The following is a 20,919-nucleotide window of genomic DNA, read 5'->3' on the forward strand; positions in this document are numbered from 1 at the left end:
TTTGAGATAAATGTACTATAGGAACCATAGTGGTGGTGGTGCTGATCTTTTTTAAGATACATATCAGTATCACATGTATATTTTTACTTGGAGAATATAAGTCTTCTGGATTTTAATATGGATACTAAGGCTTTATGTTAAATCTATTAACTATAAAGCCAGGTGTAGATAACAATTTATCTGTAGGGAACTGGTCCCATTGGTAAAATTCATCATTTCTGTTAATACTCTGATCACTATGCTGGACCTTTTTATAGATTATTCTTAAGTGTAATATTCAATATATGTAGTAAATCATGAGATTCACTATATGAATTGTAGGTGTTCCACTGGGATCTGGTTGATCAAGTATATAAAGCAACACTGTAGAGAATTGCATTGTGACATGAGGACTTTTGCAACACTTTAAATATAATGGCATGTTTTCAATTCTATTATTGATATTTTTTTTTTTCCTTAAAAAGGCAAACACCATTTTGAGGTAAGACAGGCTAAATGAAAGTTCTTGAAAGCAGATCTGTATTGGCAGCTTTTTGATTTGGGCTTGTGTTTATGTTTTGTAGGCATCATGCAAGGGCATTATGTTTTTTTTCTTTTTACATTTCTCAGTTCAGTCGCTCAGTCGTGTCCGACTCTTTGCGACCCCATGAATCGCAGCACGCCAGGCCTCCCTGTCCATCACCAACTCCTGGAGTTCACTCAGACTCTACTGAGGTATAATTGAAGTACAATAAGCTGCACGTATTTAATTATCATTTGATCATATTTTAAAAGCATTTTTATTAGACTATAGTTGCTTTACAATGTTGTGTTAGTTTTTATTCATTCAGCAGAATGAATAGCCATCCACAGCAGAAGGAATCAGCCATCCCCTCTTTTTTGGATTTCCTTCATGTTTAAGTCACCTCGGAGCATTAAGAAGACTTCCCTGTGCTTATACAGTAGGTATAGTTATCTATTTTATACATAGTAGCACCTATATCGGAGAAGGCAATGGCACCCCACTCCAGTACTCTTGCCTGGAAAATCCCAGGGACAGGGGAGCCTGGTAGACTGCAGTCCATGGGGTCGCTAAGAGTCAGACACGAATGAATGACTTAGCTTTCCCTTTTCACTTTCATGCATTGGAGAAGGAAATGGCAACCCACTCCAGTGTTCTTGCCTGGAGAATCCCAGGGATGGGGGAGCCTGGTGGGCTGCCATCTATGGGGTCGCACAGAGTCGGACGTGACTGAAGCGACTTAGCAGCAGCACATGATACATCAATCCCAGTTTCCCGGTTCATCCCACCCCACCCCACCTTTGTTCCCTTGTTGTCCATATGTTTATTCTCAATGTCTGTGTCACAATTTGATCAAATTTGATGTCTTCATAAACTGGTGAAGCCATCTCCACAATCAAGATAAAGAACATTTCTGTCATCCCCAAAACTTTCCTCAGAGCTCTTTTGCATTCCCTTCCTCATTTCTTTCAATCCCACCCCCAGGTAACCATTGACTTGCTTCTGCCCGCACCCCTCCCCCCATATCTAGAATTTTACATAAAAAGAATTGTGTGCATAAGATTTCTTTTCTTTTTTTCCTCTTTGCCCAGTAGTATTCTATTATGTGGGTGGATATGCCACAACTTGCTATCCATTCATCTGTTGGACGCTTAAGATATTTCCAGTTAACGTCTCTTACAAACAGTGCTGCCAGATCTTTGCGTGGATATGTTTTTGTTTTCCGTGAGTAAATACCTCTGACTGGAAGGGCTAGGTTATATGGCATGTGTATGCTTAACATTATGAAGTTCCCAAAGTGTTTTTCAAGGTGGTAATACCATTTTCCATTCCCACCATCAGTGAAGAAGAGTTCAGGTTGCTCAAAATCCTTGTCAGTGCTTGGTATGGTCAGTCTTTTAATTCTGGCCAATCTGATAGACGAGTAGTGTCACCTCATTTTGTATTTAATTTGCTTTCCTCTAAGGACTAATAATATTTAATCTTTTTGTGTATGTTTGGCCTTTTGCTTACCTTTTGTGAAATGTCTGTCTAAAACTTGTGTCTTTTCGTATACTGACGCGTATATGGAATCTAGAAAAATGGTACTGAAGAATTCATTTGCAGGGTGGCAGTGGAGAAACGGACATAGAGAACAGACTTACGGACACGGGGGAGGGGAGGAGGGAGAGGCTGAGAAGTATGGAGAGAGTAACATGGAGACTTACTGTTCCATGTGTAAAATACATTGTTGTTGTTGTTCAGTCACCCAGTCATGTCTGACCCTCTGCGACCCCATGGACTGCAGCACGCCAGGCCTCCCTGTCCCTCACCGTCTCCTGGAGTTTTCCCAAGTTCACGTTCATTGCATCGGTGATGCCGTCCAGCCATCTCGTCCTCTGACGCCCTCTTCTCCTTCTGCCCTCCATTCCCAGCATCAGGAACTTTTCCAGTGAGTCGTCTGTGCGCATCAGATGACCAAAATACCGGAGCTTCAGCTTCAGCGTCAGTCCTTCCAGTGAATAATCGGAGTTGATCTCCCTTAAGATTGACTGGTTTAATCTCCTTGCTGTCTGAAGGACTTAGAGGAGTCTTCTCCAGCATCATAGTTTGAAGGCATCAATTCTTTGGTGTTCTGCCGTATTTACGGTCCAGCTCTCTCAAACTGTATGTGACCACTGGGAAGACCATAGCCTTGACTGTACAGAGCTTTGTCAGCAGAGTAATGACTCTACTTTTCAACACACTGTCTAGGTTTGTCATTTGTAAAATAGATAGCCAATGGGAATTTGCTGTATGACTCTGGGAACTCAAACACGGGCTCTGTGGCAATCGAGAAGGGTGAGATGGGGAGGGAGATGGGAGGGAGGTTTGGGAGGGAGGGGACATGGGTGTGCCTATGGCTGGTTCTTGTCTATGTTTGATAGAAAACAACAAAATTCTTTAAAACAATTATCCTTCCATTAAAAAATAAATAATTTTTAAAAAGACAAAAAAACTTTTGTCATTTTACAATAGATTCTTAACAAATTTATAAGAGCTCCTTCTATATTTTCGAATCCAAGTCCTTCTTCTGTTACTGTGTTGAGAAAATTTTGTTCCCAAATATGGCTTATGTTTTCATTTTTCATGGTGTCTTTCCAAGAGCAGAAGTTTTACATTTAATGAAGTTTGACTTAACAATTTTAGATTTAATGTTTTATATATTTTTTCACGTGTTCTGTCTACAAAAGCTGCCGACCTTAAGATACGGATACTTTCTGCTCCATTTTCTTTTTGTAGTTTTAGATTGTACATTTAGGTCTATGATTTGAATCCATTTTTGTGTTGAGTGTGAGGTAAGAATCACTGTAGGTTTTTTCAGTTTTGATTTCCAGTTGATCCAACATCATTTGAAATAAAGGTTTTTTTTTTCTCACCATTGAGTTACATTGACACAGATGTCAAAACTCAACATACACGTGTTCATCTGTCTTTGGATACTGTTTGGTTCCATGGGTTTCTGTCCCTTTGCCAATAACCCACATTCTTGACTGTAGCTTTATAGTAGATCTTGAAATTAGGTAAGGCAAATTCTCCAACTTCTAACTATCTAGGTCCTTTGTATTTCCAAGTGAATTTTAGAATCATGTTGTCACTTTGTACTGAAAAGAAAAGGCCTGATTCATTTTGTTTGAAATTACATTGAATCTATGTATCAGTTTGGGGATAATTGCCATCCATGAATATGTGCAACTCTTTATTTATGTATAATTTAATATGACAAAGTTTTGTAGTTTTTGATGTAGAGGTATTGGATATCTTCTCTTGGATTTATTCCTAGGTTTTCTTCCCCTCCTCACTACTGTGAAAGGAATTGTAAAAAATGTATTTTCAATTTTTTGCCAATAATATATCATTATAGAGCTAACTTTTCGAATTAATCTTCACACGCACATTGCTGAATCTTTCATTAGTTGTGTAAATTTTTATGGGTTGCTTGGTATTTTCCAAGTAAATAGTCATAATGTTGCATATATTGACAGTTTCACTTCCTTTTGACTGTTATTCATGTATCTCTTTTCTTGTTAATGAAATGGTTAGATCTTAAAGTGCTGAATAAGAGTGTAGAAAGCACATATTCTTGCCTTGTTCTCATATCTATTCAGGAAAAAAATAGGTCTTTAATTCTTTGAGTGTGATACTGGGTGTTGGTTTTTCCTAGATGCCCTTTATTAATGAAGTTCCTATTATTTGTAATTTTCTTATTTAAAAAAAAATCATGAGGGGTGTTGAATTTTGTTAAATGCTCTTAGTTTTACATTTATTGAAAAATGGTTTTTTCTCCTTTATTCTGTGAATAACACTGATTTCTGTATGTTAAGCTAACCTTGCATTCCTGGAAAATGCTTCCTTGGTTTTGAGATATAACACTGTGGACCCTTGAACAACACAGTTTTAAACTGTGCAGATTCGCTTACACTGACAAGGGTCTGTATAGTCAAAGCTATAGTTTTTCCAGTAGTCATGAATTGTTCTGAGAGTAGGACCAGGAAGAAGGCTGAACACTGAGGAATTGATGCTTTTGAGCTGTGATATTGGAGAAGACTCTTCAGAGTCCTTTGGACTGCAAGGACATCAAACCAATCAATCCTAAAGGAAATCAACCCTGAATATTCCTTGGAAGGACTGATGCTGAAGTTCCAATACTTTGGCCACCTCATGTGAAGAGCCAACTCATTAGACAAGACCCTGATGCTGGGAAAGGTTGAAGGCAGGAGGAGAAGGGGATGACAGAGGACGAGATGGTTAGATGGCATCCCTGACTCAATGGACATGAGTTTAAGTAAGCTCTGGGAGATGGTGAAGGACAAGGAAGCCTGGTGTGCTGCAGTCCACGGGATCTCAAAGAGTCGGACACGACTGAGTGAGCAACAACAACTATGGTAGACTACATGATTTGGGTTGGTTGAAAGCAGAACTTAGAATACAAAGGGCTGACTGTAAAGTTATATGTAGATTTTTGACTATGTGGAGGATCAGTATTCCTACTTGGATATTACTGTCAAGTTGGCCTTATAAAACAAAATTGGACAGTTCTTCCAACTTTATTTTCTGAAAATATTTATACAAGGTTAGTGACTTGAAAGTTTGCCAGAATTCACTAGTACAAACATTTTGATTGGGGATTTTCTGTTAGAAAAGATACTTGATAACTTAATTTCATATATATATTTCATTTTTATAATTGCCTGTGCCAGTTGCTAAGTGGTATTTTTCGAGAAACTTGAAAACTTCATATAGTTGTGACATACTTCAGTGTAATGATGTTGTATTATCTTACCCTTTTAAAGACTGTTGGATCTGTGTAACTTTTTTTATTCTGATATTGTTGATTTGTGTCTCTTCATTTTCTTGACCATCCCAGGTGGAGCTTGTCAGTTTTGTTGATCTTTTCAAATAACCAGCTATTAGATTTTGTCTTTTCTTTTATTGATTTCTGCCTTTTACTTTATTTCCCTTCTTTCTTTGGGGTTTAATGTGTTTATTTTCTCAGCTTTTTATGGTAGAATATTAGGTCATTAATTTTATCTTTTTACCTGTAATATAAGCATTGAAAATTTTGTGTTCATGTCTAATCTTTTCTTTAACCATATCTATGTTGTAAATTTTAGTGTGTTGTATTTTTGTTGTTGTGCAGTTCAAAGTAATTTCTAATTATCTTATGGATTTGTCTTTTATCCGTGAATTATTTTGAAGTGTTTTTTTTAATGTACGGTATCCAGTATTTTTCTAGATATTATTAATGTTTTCTATTTTAACTACCTTATGGTAGAGAATATACTATGCCTGATTTTGATTATTTCTAATATTGAGACTTTGTTAACGAGCCAGAATATGGTCTTTCTTGATGAATGTACCATGCATATTTGAAAGTAATACATATTCTGAAGTTGTTAGTTGAGTGTTCTATGAATGTTAATTAGATCAAAGTAGTCAGTTGTGTCTTTGAGGTCTTCCATGTGTATGATTTTCTTTTGAGGGAAGGAATCTAGTTTTCCTATAGATTACTGAAAGAGGAGTGTTAAAATCTCTTGGTAAGAGTGTAGAGATATCTATTTCTTCCCTTCTCGTTGTCATTATTTATTTCATATATTTTTAGGATCTATTAATTAGGTGCATTGGCATTTATAATTGCCTGCCTAGTGAATTGCCCCTGTTATCGTTTGAAATATTCCTTTTAATCTCTGGAGATACTCTTTGTCTTGAAACCTGTGTTATTTGATATTAAAGTTGCATTTCATGTTTACTAACTGCATAGAGTATATATTTTTTCTGTACATGTAAAGTGCCTTTTTTTGTAGCCAACATATAACAGTTTGGGTTTTTACATCTACTCTGCCAATCTGTGCCATTTAGTCTTTAGACCATGGTTGTATTTAGGTTCACCATTGAATTATTTTCTTTTTGTCCCAAGTTTTGATCCTCACTTCATTCTTTCCTGCCATCTTCTAAGTTATTTGAATATTTTTATATATTCCGTTTTAGTTTATCTAATTATGTATTCTGGCTAAAGCTCTTTGTATTTTTTTTTTTAAAGTTTTCTGAGGAATTACAGTATGTATGCCAAGTATTTCAGTCTCTTTAGAGCTAATACTGTACCACTTCACATAAAATGTAGAAAAATTGCAATGATATGAATTGTCCCCTAGTGATCCTTGTTACACTTTACGTAACATGTATATGTCTATGTATATTGAAAATCCCACCAGCTAATAAAATAATTTTTGTTTTAAATAGTTAAGTGTATTTTAAAGAACTTTAGAAAGAAAAATAGTCCTATGTTATCCAAGAATTTATCATTTCTGTTGCTCTTCCTTCATTCCTGAAGATCCATGGTTCCCTCTGGTATCATTTTTCTTTGGTCTGGAGAAGTTCCATTAGCATATACATCTCTCACTTATGTATCAAGTCTTCTGGTGATGGAGTATCTTATTTTTCATTTATCTGAAAATGCATTTATTTCCCTTTCATTTCTGTAGAATATTTTCACTAGACACAGAATTCTAGCTTGATGGGTTTTTTTTCCCCCCTAGCCTATAAAGAAGTTGTTTTACCATTATGCCTCCATAGTTTCAGATGAAAAATCTTCAATATTTCAGCCCATTCCCCTGAGTCTAATGGGCCATATACATCTAGCTTTTGTCAGTAATTCCTTCTTTATATTCTTTCATCTGCTTTATGTTTTATGATTCATCTTGGTGTAGTTTCTTTTGTGCTTGTGAGTCATTGAGCTTCTTGAATCTGTAAATTTATATACTTGACTAAATTTGGAAAGCTTTCAGGCATTATTTATTAAAAAAGAATTGTTTTCTCAAAATCTATATCATCTCCCTTGAATGTGAAATCTAAAAAATAGTTGAGCACATAGAAGCAGAGAATAGCACGTTGATTACCTGGAGTGAGGAGGTGGGGAAAATGGGGAGACAGACGTTGGTCAGAGTGTACAAAGTTGGAGTTTTGTACGATGGATGAATTGAGATGTACCGAATAATGAATATTACATATTTTTAGTGACTTTAGTGATCAAGTCACTATGTATATGTATATCAAATCATTATCTTACACACTTTAAATGTATACAATTTTCACTTAAAATTTTATTAAATTTTTTCCTCTACTTTTGGTTGTCCAATTACATAAGTTAAGTTTTTGAACTTTGTTTCATAGGTCTCTGAGACTCTTTTCAACTATTTCATCCTTTTTTTATCCTTCAGTTTGGATAATTTCTATCCACCTGTTTCAAAGTACTTATTCTTTCCTACATTATTTCTATACTACTATTGAGTTTCCCCAGTAAGTTTTTCATTTTAAGTACTGAATTTTTCACTTCCAAAAGTTTGTTTTCTTACATTATTTTTCTGCAAATTCCTGTATGTTCAATATTTCAAGAGTATTTTTCTTTACACATGGAACTTAGATATAATATTTGCTTAAAATATCTTTGATAGCTCCATCACATAGATCATCTCTCTCTCTCTTTTTTTTGGTCTTTTCCCTTGAGAAAGGACATATTTCTGGTTCTTTATATGCTGAGTAGTTTTGGATTGTATTCTGAATGTTATGACTGCTCTGTTGTATTCAGATTATTATATTAGTTCTATTATAACCATCTGCTGAATGATGATGATTTTCATCATCAGGCAGCAGGCAGGTAAGCCTCTTAGATCCAGATTGTAAGATGTGTCCCACCTTCTTTGGGAGGTGGTTCAGATCTCGGAGGGTTAGAATGAGGCTTGTACAGAAGGCGTAAATCTCTGTTCAGCTACCAGAGTCTTTGTTACCCTCATTTGAGACTGTCATGCATGCATAGCTCAGGAATTAAGGTGATATTTATTGATTAACAGAATTAAGGGATCCTTTGTTTCACTTTTTCATCTCTTGTATTCTCCCCAAACTCTCTGGCCTGCAGGAATTCTTATTTCTGATTCGCTTTGCCAGAAGAACAGGTTTTATCAGCTTGTGCAGCTGCTATTGCTCACTGCTTTGCAGTTGGGGTCTACCCTTGGGGTCGGTCATACCGCACAAGGAAAAAAAAGCAAAAGCAAAAATAAATGGGAAACATCACTATGTAGGTCACTTTTCCAAGGTTTTACTCTTTCATAATCTGCCAGCTTTTCATGTTCCTCTGGTGTGTGTGTGTGTGTGTGTGTGTAAAATTAAAAAATTTTAGTTGTAGTTAGCATGAGGAATGGGTGATAGTGTGCTTACCACTGATGATAGAATCAGAACTCATGTTGAATTTTTTCTGAGGAAAAAATTATATCAAGATATAGGATCTGTCTTTTAAAATTAGCCAAATCATTGTGACAGAGTTCTTATCATCTGTAAGTTCTGGGGAGCAGAGCAAAAGTGATTGTCGAATTGTGTCTATTACACACACTCACATACACAATTTAAGAGTATAGCCGCCGTTACATTTTAGATTATACACTCCAACTATTCTTTGCTTATATTGTTATTTCAAGGACATGGGAGACATTACTATTTTGCTCCAACACAGGGTTATTAAAGATAAAATCGATTATATATGTGAAGTGCTTAGACTTGTCAGTATCAAGCTGTATATAAATTAAAGTGGTATTACTACTCTAATGCACAACTAATCCTTAGATATTATTAACCTCTTTAGGACCAATTCCTTGTAGGGATTTAAATATGCTTAAGAGTTTCAGAGTTAACATTGGTGACAGTGTTTCCTGTGTGAAATGTATATAGTAGGTCAATGACAACTTTTTATATGAAAATGAGTTTATATTTTTGATAAAATATATAAAAACAAGACAACAAGTTAACTATTTCTGAAAGATGTGCATTTTGGAAATAGTCCAGGAATTTTTTCATTTTTCTGAATCAGAGGCTAATGTGGATTGTGTCTTAATACATTTCTACTTTCCTTGGTGATGACTGAGTGACTCTTAAGGAAAGGAAGAATGGGGGCAGCAAGGCCATTTTATGTACTAATAAATTAAAAAAAAAAGCTTTATGGACATGCAATAAAATATAAGATTTTCCCATATGCTAAAGAAACCGTTCTGACCCTGAATGGGGTCAAGTTATTTAAATCGGGCTCAGATAAGGAGCACACTGGAGTTCAGGTGAAGGAATTCCCTAGTGGGCGCTTTCCATGCAAGCATTAGTTTTGTTTGCCTCTTCAAATTGTGGATATAAAAAAAGCGATTTTATGAATTTATGTTATTTGTAAAATGCACTATTTCGTGAGACATTTTGTTTTATGGCAGCCAGAATGTAAAAAATATTTACCTGATTAATCTCTATTGTATCAAATTACCCCAATGGTTTATACTTTAAAGTTAATTTGCATTCGGTAAAATGCACAAATCTTGTCAAAGCTCAATGGATTTCACAAATACTTTTTAAATATGTCTCCCAGATCAGGATAGAAAAACAGTCCCATCGTCCCTTAAACTTCTTTCATTCGTTTTCCTCTCAGTATCTTCTATCTCGCAGCCAGAGTTAATCACAATTGACCTTTGTCAGCACATATTAGTTGCCTGTTGTTAAACTTCATATAAATAGAACCACATATTATGTTTTGAGATCCATGTGTATTGTATATATCAGTAGTTCATTCATTTTCATGGTTGAGGAGCCCTGTTTTATCAACATGCCCTGGTTTGAATATCCATTTTTCTCCTGCTCATTTCCTTTCATTTTGGGGATATTACAAATAAAAATACCTAGCTCTTCCTTGTCTTTTTGTGAATACAGTTTACATTTTTCATATTATATAAATTCATTATAAATTGTTTGAAATAAATGAATTTGCCTATGGAATCTTTTTTTCATCTCAACTTTTAGAAGATACTTTGTGATAAAAAGAAAAAATGATCCCAAGATGTAGAAGCTAAACTAAGAGATTTTAACTTTTCTGAAAGACTATTTTCGCTTTTTCGTCACTTAGATTGTTACTTAGATTTGATTCTTCTGGAAAAATTATAAATAAAAATTAAATTGTATAAATCTATTAAATGCAGAAGGAAATGGCAACCCACTCCAGTATTCTTGCCTGGAGAATTCCATGGACAGAGGAGCCTGGCGGTTTGCAGTCCATGGGGTTGCAAAGAGTCGGACACGACTGAGTGACTAACACACTAAATGCCTGTGAAAATTAAAACATACCGCATACATGAAATTCTCATTTTTTTAAACAATTTGTATGATTATTTCACCCCCCCAATATTAACCACATGGTTCTGTATCTTTTCTCCATTGTGCTATTTCACTGTCGTATACAATGAGCGGTTATGTGTCCCTCTCTCTGTCAAACCATGAGCTCCTAGGAGACAAAGGCCATCTGTGTCTTACTCTTCTGTCCCCAGCAGATAGCACTTTGCCTGGCCCATGGTAGGTGCACATTATATGTTGAGTGAAGTGGATGACTGCCTTTTGTGTGGGGTATTAATCTGCCTTTCAGAAGTCATCTTTGCCATGGAAACATAACACACACTTAGCTTTAGCTCAGGAACTTACTATTCCCTTTATGTCTTAAGTCTTTTGTTTAATACATGAGCTGACTTATTCCCAGTTTCCTGTTTATACAAAGTAGGCTTTTGGTGAAAATGCACATTACCAAAAACTTATATAAGATTCCTGTTTTCTTTAATAACATTATGTTAAACTTCACTGGTATGTCAGAGAAAAATAACTTTTAAGTGAAGACATTCTATGTATTTACACATATATACTTATATAAATACATTATATATATATTCCTAACTCATCTTTGCTTCTAGGATATCTATTAGTGTATGATATATTTAGTGTATAGAATACAAGCATTGTTTTATTTATCTTTTTTAATATTGGCAAAAGACACAATATCTATTTTAGACAAAAGACCTTGAAATTATGCATGATTTTCATTATACTGGGATTTCTATGTTGAATCAAAGGTCATTATTCTAATCATCTCAGACTCTTCTTTTTTCCCCTAATAGATCTTTGCAGTGCCCATCTGTCTATGGTTCATGGTATAACCTTTTTTGATAGGAGCAGAATGGCAGATGGGCAGCAGATGGGAGTTTTGCCCTGCATCTTGGTTCAGATCCTGGCCCCGGCAGAAGCTGTCAGGGATTGTCAGTTCGTCCTCACAGCTTGTGGGCTCCAGTCCTGTGTTTGGCATCCTGACCAAGGGTCTGAATTGACACAGAGCTGGACCAAACTATTAGCCATTCTGAAGAGTTAATGGTTAAAGACTAATGGTAAGGGTAGGGGGCACCCAGTGAATCTGTACAAAGCACTTGAGAGAAGTGTCTTTTGTCTTTCACTGTGTGCTGGGTCCTCGGGACCTTGAACCAGCTTGTTCTCAAGATGGAAGTGGCAGAAAGAGGAAAATATTATTGTCACATAGGCATTTATCTATTTTCAAAATATAGTCCCCAGAAGTCCTCCTTCCTGTGCAAAATCACATGAGGAAGTGAGAAATATAGACATGTCTTGATCCTTAAATGAGATGTTTAGTCTAAATTATTAGACAACTCATCAGTCATCTTCTGGAATTTCTAAGGACTCTACATGATTAAAACTTGGACTAATGGTAATATTCTGAATGCAGTAAATGCTTCTACTAAAGCTTTAAAAGATAGTTCATGAGGTTGCTAGTCTTTCCAAGGGGAAGAAGAAAAGATTTTTTTTTCTTTTAATTCTGAACTATTTGCACATACTCCTTTTTTAAAAAATGTGTACATAAATTTATTTCTTTGTGAGTAACTCCTCTTCATTTTAGATAGAAACCAGATTAGAGTAAACAGATGAGGTTGGGTAAATCCTCTTAATGGAGAGTAAGCCTTGGCAGTGACCATTGAATAAAAGGCAATAATGACTCAAATTGTATGCTGAGCTGAGAGGGTTTTTTTTTTTTTTTTAATTACGTATTTAGTTTGTTTAAACTTAGAGTTTCACAGAGATCATATTGTGCTCTTTGTCCGAGTCCCAAATTGGATATCATAAGAGAGTTTATGTAACAAATACATGTCTATCGATTTCTAAATAATTGTCCCTCATAAGTATAGAAAACTGTCACTGTTTCCACTGAGATATCACTAATATCACCCAGAATTAAAGGAAAAGCCTAGACTATTCCATTCCTTTCCTGTATGATGAACTAAATTGAAACATTGTTCCCCTGATGGTTAACAGCATTTCTGCTCATATGGTAGGTAGATTATAACCTGATTACACAATTTATGAATATGAATTGCTTATGTTTTAATATTTTCTTGTGTTTTGGAAGTCACTGGTTGCTTATACATATATGTTGTTCCAATGATCTCAGTCACATTGGGTTGTTATGCTCAAATTATATTTGCAATAATTCAAGCAATTCCTTCTGTCTAATTTAGAAATTTGCACTGTTAACCATCATAGGGCACTTTAAAATCTAGATTATAACAGATTGCTGGGCAATCAATTACCTAAACCTTGAGTAATCATCCATATTATAAAATGAACATGCATTGTATTCTGTGTTTCATCAGATATTATTTTATCTTTTAGATTTTCTTCTTCATAACTTAAATATATTAAAAAAAAAAACAACCTCTTGTGCTCATGTCTTGAGGTGAGAGTGTACGTGTGCAATTATCCATAAAGTTATATATTTGACAGATGACCAAGGTACCTTCATTTTGGAGCCTTGGCACTATCTGGAGCTCCCTTGAAATAACTCAATTTATTCTTTACTTTTAAAGGAATCTTGAAATAGAAAAATCTTGTTACGTGCTGCCTAGGATGGCCTGAGGACTGAGTTAGACCCCAGCTAACTCTAAATGTACTTTAACGTGGATCTTGCTAACATGATTTTAGATGAGGTGTGGGCAGGATCTAATTAGTTATAAATCTGTAAATGCTTGAACAGAGGGTTAGCTTGAAATTCTCCATCTCACTGATAACCACCGCAACACTCTAATCCCAGAAAGTTATCTTATAATGAATTCCCATTAGCCACGGAGTTCAGGCAAAGTCATGAACTTGAGGAAAGCAAGCAATCCCTGTGACTTAAGCGGTTAGATGTAAGCTCATCTGTGCCTGTGAGCCTCCCCTAGATTTGTTCTCGCTTTGGGGAGGCAGCACTCAAAAGAAAGGTTACAACCACAAAGAGCAGTTCCATAGAAATCTTTAGGGTATCTTACTTAGAGTGTCTTCCATAAACAGCTAATTTATTTGATCATCCTTTAGGTTGTGAAGTGTGTAGTGTTTATGGATTTCAGTGTGCTTTGCTCATGCTTTATCTCTTTTGATGTTTGAATAACCCCCAAGAGGCAAGCAGAGAAAATTGAAGTCCAGCATCCACTTTGGTTAATAATTGCCTTTTGGTCATAGCCATTATCACTGAATATAGAACATTGAACAATAAAAATAGTCCTTACCCTCAAGAAACTTTTATTCTAATAGACATTGTAGATAATAAATAAATAAATGCTAGAATGTCAAATCTCAGTGCAGAAATGCTATCACAAATGTTAAGGCAGGTGAAATTGTCAGAGGGAGAGAGAAATTTTTTATGTAGTGTGGTCAGAGAAAGTCTGTCTATAATTGTGTGTGAGTGTAGGTGTATTTTTTTTTCACAGTAAGCTTTTTTCTTTATTAAGATATACTTTAGATTTACAGATTGAGAAATTCACAGATCTTGTGCATGCAGTTTGAATTTTGATAAATATATGCACCTATGTAACCTTTAGACTTCCCTGGCAGCTCAGATGGTGAAGTGTCTGCCTACAATGTGGGAGACCCATCCTTTGGAGAAGGAAGTGGCACCCCACTCCAGTACTCTTGCCTGGAAAATCCCATGGACGGAGGATTGTGGTAGGCTACAGTCCATGGGGTCGCAAAGAGTCAGACACAACTGAGTGACTTCACCCACTCACTCATGTAACCTTTGGGCTTCCCTTAAAGCTCAGTTGGTCAAGAATCTGCCTGCAATGCAGGAGACCCCGGTTTGATTCCTGAGTTGGGAAAATCTGCTGGAGAAGGGATAGGCTACCCACTCAAGTATTCTGGCCTGGAGAATTCCATGAACCGTATAGTCCATGGGTTCGCAAAGAGTCTGACATGACTGAATGACTTTTACTTTCACTTTCAAGTAACCTTTACCCTATGAATATATGAAATATATTTGTATAATATCACTAGGAAAAGATTTCTCCTGCCCTTTCCTAGACAATTTTGTCTTCATAGCTTCCCCAAGACATAGCTTCGCACTGTTCTGCTCTGCTCTTTTCACCATTCATTCGTTTTCCTATTCTGGAACTTTGCATAAGTGGACTCCTACAGTATAGACTCCTTTGTGGCTGGATTCTTTCCTCATCTGAGGATTTTTGATGTTCATCCATGTTACTGCTCTGTTGCGATCACTCTGTTTTATGGTTGTTCCATTATCCGGACCTGTCACAGTTTGTTTATCCTTTCTGCTGATGGGCACTTAAATAGTTTCCAGTTTGGGGCCGTTATAAATAAAGTTGTTAGGAACAGTTTTGTGTCAGATTTTTATGTACGTGTTTACATTTCTCTCAGGTAAATACCAAAGGATAGGTGTTTAACATCATAAGTAATTTCCATGCCAGTTTCCAAAGAGGTGGTACCATTTTTCTCTCCCATCAGCAGTGTGAGAGAATTCTTTTTTTTTTTTCACATCCTCATCAACATTTGATGTTGTCAGTCTTTTACATTTTAGCCATTTGAATGGGTGTGTGGTGGTGTCCCATGTGGTTTTCATTTGCATTTCCATAATGACTAATGATGGTGAGCACTGTTTCACGTGCTTATTGGCTCTTCATGTATCTTCTTTGGTGAAGTGCCTCTTCAAGTATTTTGTCTGTTAAAGTGAATTGTCTTTTTAGTATTGAATTACAGCAGTTAGATCGAAGTCCTTTGTCGTATATTTCTTCTCACAGCAAACATTTTCTTCAAGCCTGTAGCTTTACCTACTTATTTTCCTATTGATATTCTTCTAAGAGCAAACATTTTAATTGTGATAAGCCTGCTTTATAAATTTTTCTCTAATTGTGAATATTTTCATCTACTCTGTAAGAAATTTTTGCCTTCCCCCAAACCCCAAAGAGACTCCCGTATAGTTTCCAGAAAAGATTTCTAGTTTAATTTTGATGTTTAGATCTATGGTAATTTAGGATAGAGTTTTGTGTATAACTTGAGGTTTCATCTCCCTCACCTCAAATAGTCAGCCATTTGTTTTAGTATCACTGGTTGAGAATATTTATTTTCTTTAAGATTGTCTTAGAGAAATACTTTGGGGCCTTGGTTGGAAAATAGTGTTTTGGCCTTTATAGTTAGGATATAGAAAGATGAACAATGTTCCTGCCTTTACAACAGTAAAATGGTAAAAAAGCTGGCAAATATATAACTTTTCTTGAACCCATGGGAGAGCTAAGGTCCTCAAAAATTGAACTAAGCTAAAATCTAAAGAACAACAAATGCCTCCAAGGAGAAATGAGATGCAGTCACTTGTTGCTCATCAGAGACAGATGTGTAAGGTTAGTGGTAAAAATTCAACTAAAAATTTTAACGTATTGCCAAAAGCCAAGTGCAGGATGATGAGAGAAGGTAAAACTCTTGAGGACTGCAGATATGAGGGGAATTTGCATCCATGCCAGGCTCTTCTATTCAGGCATGGGGTATTCATAAAAAAGGTGAGTCAGTCGTCCAGAGAAATTGTTTTGGTGAGTAGGCCTGAGAGAGTGAACCAGCTCCAGTTGCAGGAAAGTCAGGAAGTCCCACCATGTCTTTCTGTCTCCTGTGGAATAAAAACCTGAAGCAGCATGGCAAAGAGCAGCAAACTCTTGTCTTTAGGGCACTGATGAAAGCTCCTTGCAGCTAGAAGATGATGTATTAATAGAAATAAACCATCGATCCCTGGATAGGGTGCAGGAATACATCTAGAGGCCACACATAGAGGTTGTAGTGGAGTAGGTCTCAGAAGGTCCCATTTCCAAGACCCAGGGACTCGATGTCTACCCAGTTACTCAGGAAAACAGAATATACCCCAGCCTCCACCACCTGAAAAACAAATGTGGAGTCCCAGTTTACAGATGAGGAGACAAGGACAGAGGAATTGAATGAATTGCCCCCAAATGTCACAGTCAATAAATAGGAAAACTGAGATTTGAGAGAAGATAGTTTGCCTCCAAAGTCCTCATGTTATTGTTCTTGTTCAGTCGCTCGGTCGTGTCTGACTCTGCAGTCTCAGGGACTGCAGCACGCCAGGCTTTCCTGTCTTTCACCATCTCCCGGATTTTGATCAGACTAATGTCTTGAGTCAGTAATGCCATCCAACCATCTCATTCTGTCGTGCTCGCTTCTCCTTCTGCCCTCAATCTTTTCCAGCATCAGGATCTTTTCCAGTGAGTCGGCTTTTTGCATCAAGTGGCTGAAGTATTGAAGCTTCAGCTTCAGCATCAGTCCCTCCCATGAATATTCAGGGCTGATTTCCTTTAGGATGGACTGGTTGGATCTCCTTGCAGTCCTCATGACCACTACCGCTCTGCAGTACTGCAGATCGAAGAGTGGAGAGGAATGAGGCAGATCAGAGTGGACTGTTCTGGAAGAGGGGAAAGTGCTCAAAGGAACATGGAGTTTTAATAAGGGGGTGCAAGACATGATAGATACGTGCAAGCAGTTCTTCATGTAGATTTCTCTGTGGAAACTTGGACTGTAATTGCTAGGCCCTATGTAAGCAGCTGTTTAATTTTAAAAGAAAGTGGCAAACTGTTTTCCAAAGTGGCTGTACCATTTTGTATTCCTTCCAGCAGTGAATGAGATTGCCAGTTGCTCATCAACACTTAATTTCATCAGTCTCCTTAACATTAACCATTCTACTAGATGTGCAATAGTATTTCATTGTAGTTTAACTTTGTATTTCCTTAATGATACCGAGCATCTTAAAAAAAAAAAAATGGAGTCAATCAACATGGAACACGTGTATACCTGTGGCGGATTCATATTGATATATGGCAAAACCAATACAATATTGTAAAGTTAAAAAATAAAATAAAATTTAAAAATATATATATACAATTCTTTTTTTTTTTTTTAGAAGCAAAAAAAAAAAAAAAAAGTGTCCATTCATGCTCACACTTACCCATTCAGTCATGTCCAACTCTTTGAGACCCCATGGACTCTAGCCTGCCAGGCTCCTCTGTCCATGGAATTTTCTAGGCACGAATACTGAAATGGGTTGAAATTTCCTTCACCAGGGGCTCTTCCCAACTCAGGGATCAAACCGACATTTCCTGTAGTGCCTGCAGATTCTTTACCTTTGAGCCACTGGGAAAGCCCAAAAGTGTCCACTGGGCTAGTCACCTTAGAGAAAATTATCTGTAACTTTAGCAGTAAGTAGTTTCACTGCCGCTAAGTCACTTCAGTCGTGTCCGACTCTGTGCGACCCCATAGACGGCAGCCCACCAGGCTCCCCCGTCCCTGGGATTCTCCAGGCAAGAACACTGGAGTGGGTTGCCATTTCCTTCTCCAATGCAGGAAAGTGAAAAGTGAAAGTGAAGTCGCTCAGTCGTGTCGACTCTAGCGACCCCATGGACTGCAGCCTACCAGGCTCCTCTGTCCATGGGATTTTCCAGGCAAGAGTGCTGGAGTGGGGTGCCATTGCCTTCTCCGAGTACTTTACTGAGCCTTATTTAAAAAAAAAAAAAAAAAAAAAAAAACCCACTTCTGGGCCTCATCTCATCCACAGGTCTGGGAGGGAGGCGGGGCTGGTTTTGTAACTTCTTAGGGTCAATGTCCCACAGCTGAGACAGAACCATCCTTTAAGTTCTAGACCCAAAGCTGATTTGTCTTTCATTCCCTCCAAAGAGAGAATCTTTGGACTGCAGAAAATGTTGCAGAAATACCAAACCAAGAAACCAACTTAGACTTAAAACACTATCTGGAGACCGACCACCTGTGAGTGGAACCGGGTACCCTAAGTCTCAATGCCTCCTAATGAACCTGTACTGCTGCTGCTGCTAAGTCACTTCAGTCGTATCCGACTCTGTGTGACCCCATAGACGGCAGCCCACCAGGCTCCCTCGTCTGTGGGATTCTCCAGGCAAGAACAGCTGGAGTGGGTTGCCATTTCCTTCTCTAGTAGTTTCACTAGAATGGTGAAGATTGAAACCATAATCCATTGGATTCAGAAATGAATGAAGAGTGAGGAAGATGAGTTGGTAAAAATGCCCCCACTTCCTCTGAGAGTTTGGAATACAAGGATTGGTGCATCGTTAGCAAGTGACCAAGGAACAGGAGTGGTTTTTAAGGATAAGAGTAATTTGAACTTGTTTACAAGACAAGGGGAGAAGACAGAGTGGGGAAGTTTGTCATCCTAAGGAAGAAAAATAGACCAGAAAAAAGAAAAGAAAAATAAATAAGGTGGTGTCAAGAGGTTTGTTGATGTGTCTAAGATATGTATTGAAAAAGTTTTCTGGGAGTATAAATCCTTTATATACAGTCTTAAAAGATACATAATTTGCACAGTTTCAATGTATTCCTTATGTCAGATAAAAACTTATCTGTACTTGGAGAAACACACATTAATCTCATGTATCTTCCATGTAATATTTTTGAATGAGTTAGCCAGGAAAAATTTGTTTCATCTTTACTGATGTGTGTTGATATGCAGTGTGTCAGGATACAGCTTTTTTGGTAATGGTGCAATAAACAACTGTCACTCTGATGTAGTAATATGTAGTAGATACACTAACTCAATCATTCGTGTTACTTGACATAATGGAAAAAGGCTTGTAAAAAAGAGAGCCTTAAGGAACCTGGTTGAAACTGCAGGTAGTGTGAGTTTTAGGCTCTTTGAGGGTGAGGACTGTATAAACTTCCATGTCTTGATTATCGTTCCCAGTATCGTAGATGCCTCAAAATGTCAAATGTATTGAGAGTGAATATACCTGTATGTAAGTCTGCTATCAGCACTTGAAAGCGTATAGCTAAGCATCTTAAATCCTGTCTCCTACAATTCATAGGACCTCTAGAAATTGTGGCATTTCAGTTAGAACTGTGAAGTTTCAGTTGAGTTTAGAGATTTAGTCATGATAGCCAGTTACGCTGGTCAATCTAGAAGGCGTTCTGCCTGGCAGAAACACTGGAAACATTTCTCCCTTACGCTTCTGAATCCTTGACTGTGTGGATAAGATTGTGCGGTCAGGTCCATTTCCGCAATATCCATCTTATTCTAAATATTCACTCCTTCCAATAATACAAATATAGTACATGTGTTATTTTTAAAAATGCATCACTTTTTTTACTCCAAACCCAAGGTGAATTTATATCTATATCTAAATACCAACACATATTAATGAAAAAGTAAAGTTTTCATTTGGAAATTGAATTGACATTGGGAACTTTAGGTTGGCTGTCGCAGTGGGTCACATGAAAGAACTTGGCCAGGTTTTTCAGTCATATTTGGCCTGGTTTTCTGCATATGTTTGCCAGATGCAAAAGCCAGCTTATTGCTTGAGGGCACAGAAACCTGGAGGAAAGGTTTGGAAATGGTGCCATTTAATCCACTGGGTGTCTGTCTTTTTGCTTAGATTTTGCCTGGAGAGGTTTGATTGTACAGTAGAATATAAATAGAAGAATGATGCTTTTCTTTGTTGTTCATCAGCTACAGTTTTATTGAATGCTCTTGTCAAGCATATTTGGGAACACAGGTACAAAATAAATTTTAAATATAAGCTTTGTGGTGAAAAATGCAGTTCTGGGTGTCAGTAGTAAACACAAATGAGCGAATTAGCAAACACGGTCCCTTTTTTTAAAGGGGTCTCATACCTTGTGGATGTTATCACTTAAAATGGGACACCATGAAAATATCTATATTCATAGGAAGTTAGACCCATATGTAACATATTGCAAAAATGTTGACAAATCAATCACACAATTAAAGGTCATATATTTATAGCTGATTCAAACCCCAGTTGAATAGAGATGTCAAAGTGTTGAGCATATTGGACGTTTACACATGAATAAACAAAGTAGCAGAAATTGTTTTCAGGCAGATGTAGTTTTCTGCCTTTGCATGTTTTTTTGGGTGATTTTTCAGTTTGCCATTTTCAGAGTATTTTTTCATATTTACATTAGCATTTCATTAGCATATATAATTTTATGTAAATATGTATGTAAATACTCCCCTTTCACACAAGAGGCAAATGGGTAAGGGTTTTTAATTTTCTTTACTGAGATATCTCCAGGCTACTTAGTATTTTGGGGAAAACTTTACTTTCTCTTTTTAATTGGAATAAATAGTCTTAATGCAACAGCCTAGTATAAGTTCCATTTTTAAGTCAAGCATCTTACTATTTTAAGGCAGGTGTCCAAGTTTTAGGATCTGGAAGCCAGAATTCTGACGCCTTTGTTGCCTTTCCCTT

At 36.8% G+C, this 20,919-nt stretch overlaps 1 long non-coding RNA gene across 44 annotated transcripts in view; it reads left to right on the plus strand.

Moving 5' to 3' along the window:
- LOC102401727 overlaps positions 1–20,919 on the plus strand; it is a 478,204-nt gene that overhangs the window by 245,292 nt on the left and 211,993 nt on the right. Inside the window, exon 7 of one of the 44 annotated variants that reach the window (XR_006544432.2) lies at positions 2,416–2,437. The exons of 41 other annotated variants lie outside the window; for them this stretch is intronic. This is a non-coding gene — a long non-coding RNA (uncharacterized LOC102401727). Of the gene's footprint in view, positions 1–2,245; positions 2,308–2,415; positions 2,438–20,919 lie in introns of those variants that run through there. 2 more of the 44 variants (XR_006544425.2, XR_006544428.2) reach the window with 2 other exon arrangements.

This window comes from Bubalus bubalis, chromosome 2 (genome assembly GCF_019923935.1).
Source record: "Bubalus bubalis isolate 160015118507 breed Murrah chromosome 2, NDDB_SH_1, whole genome shotgun sequence".
Taxonomy (NCBI): domain Eukaryota; kingdom Metazoa; phylum Chordata; class Mammalia; order Artiodactyla; family Bovidae; genus Bubalus; species Bubalus bubalis.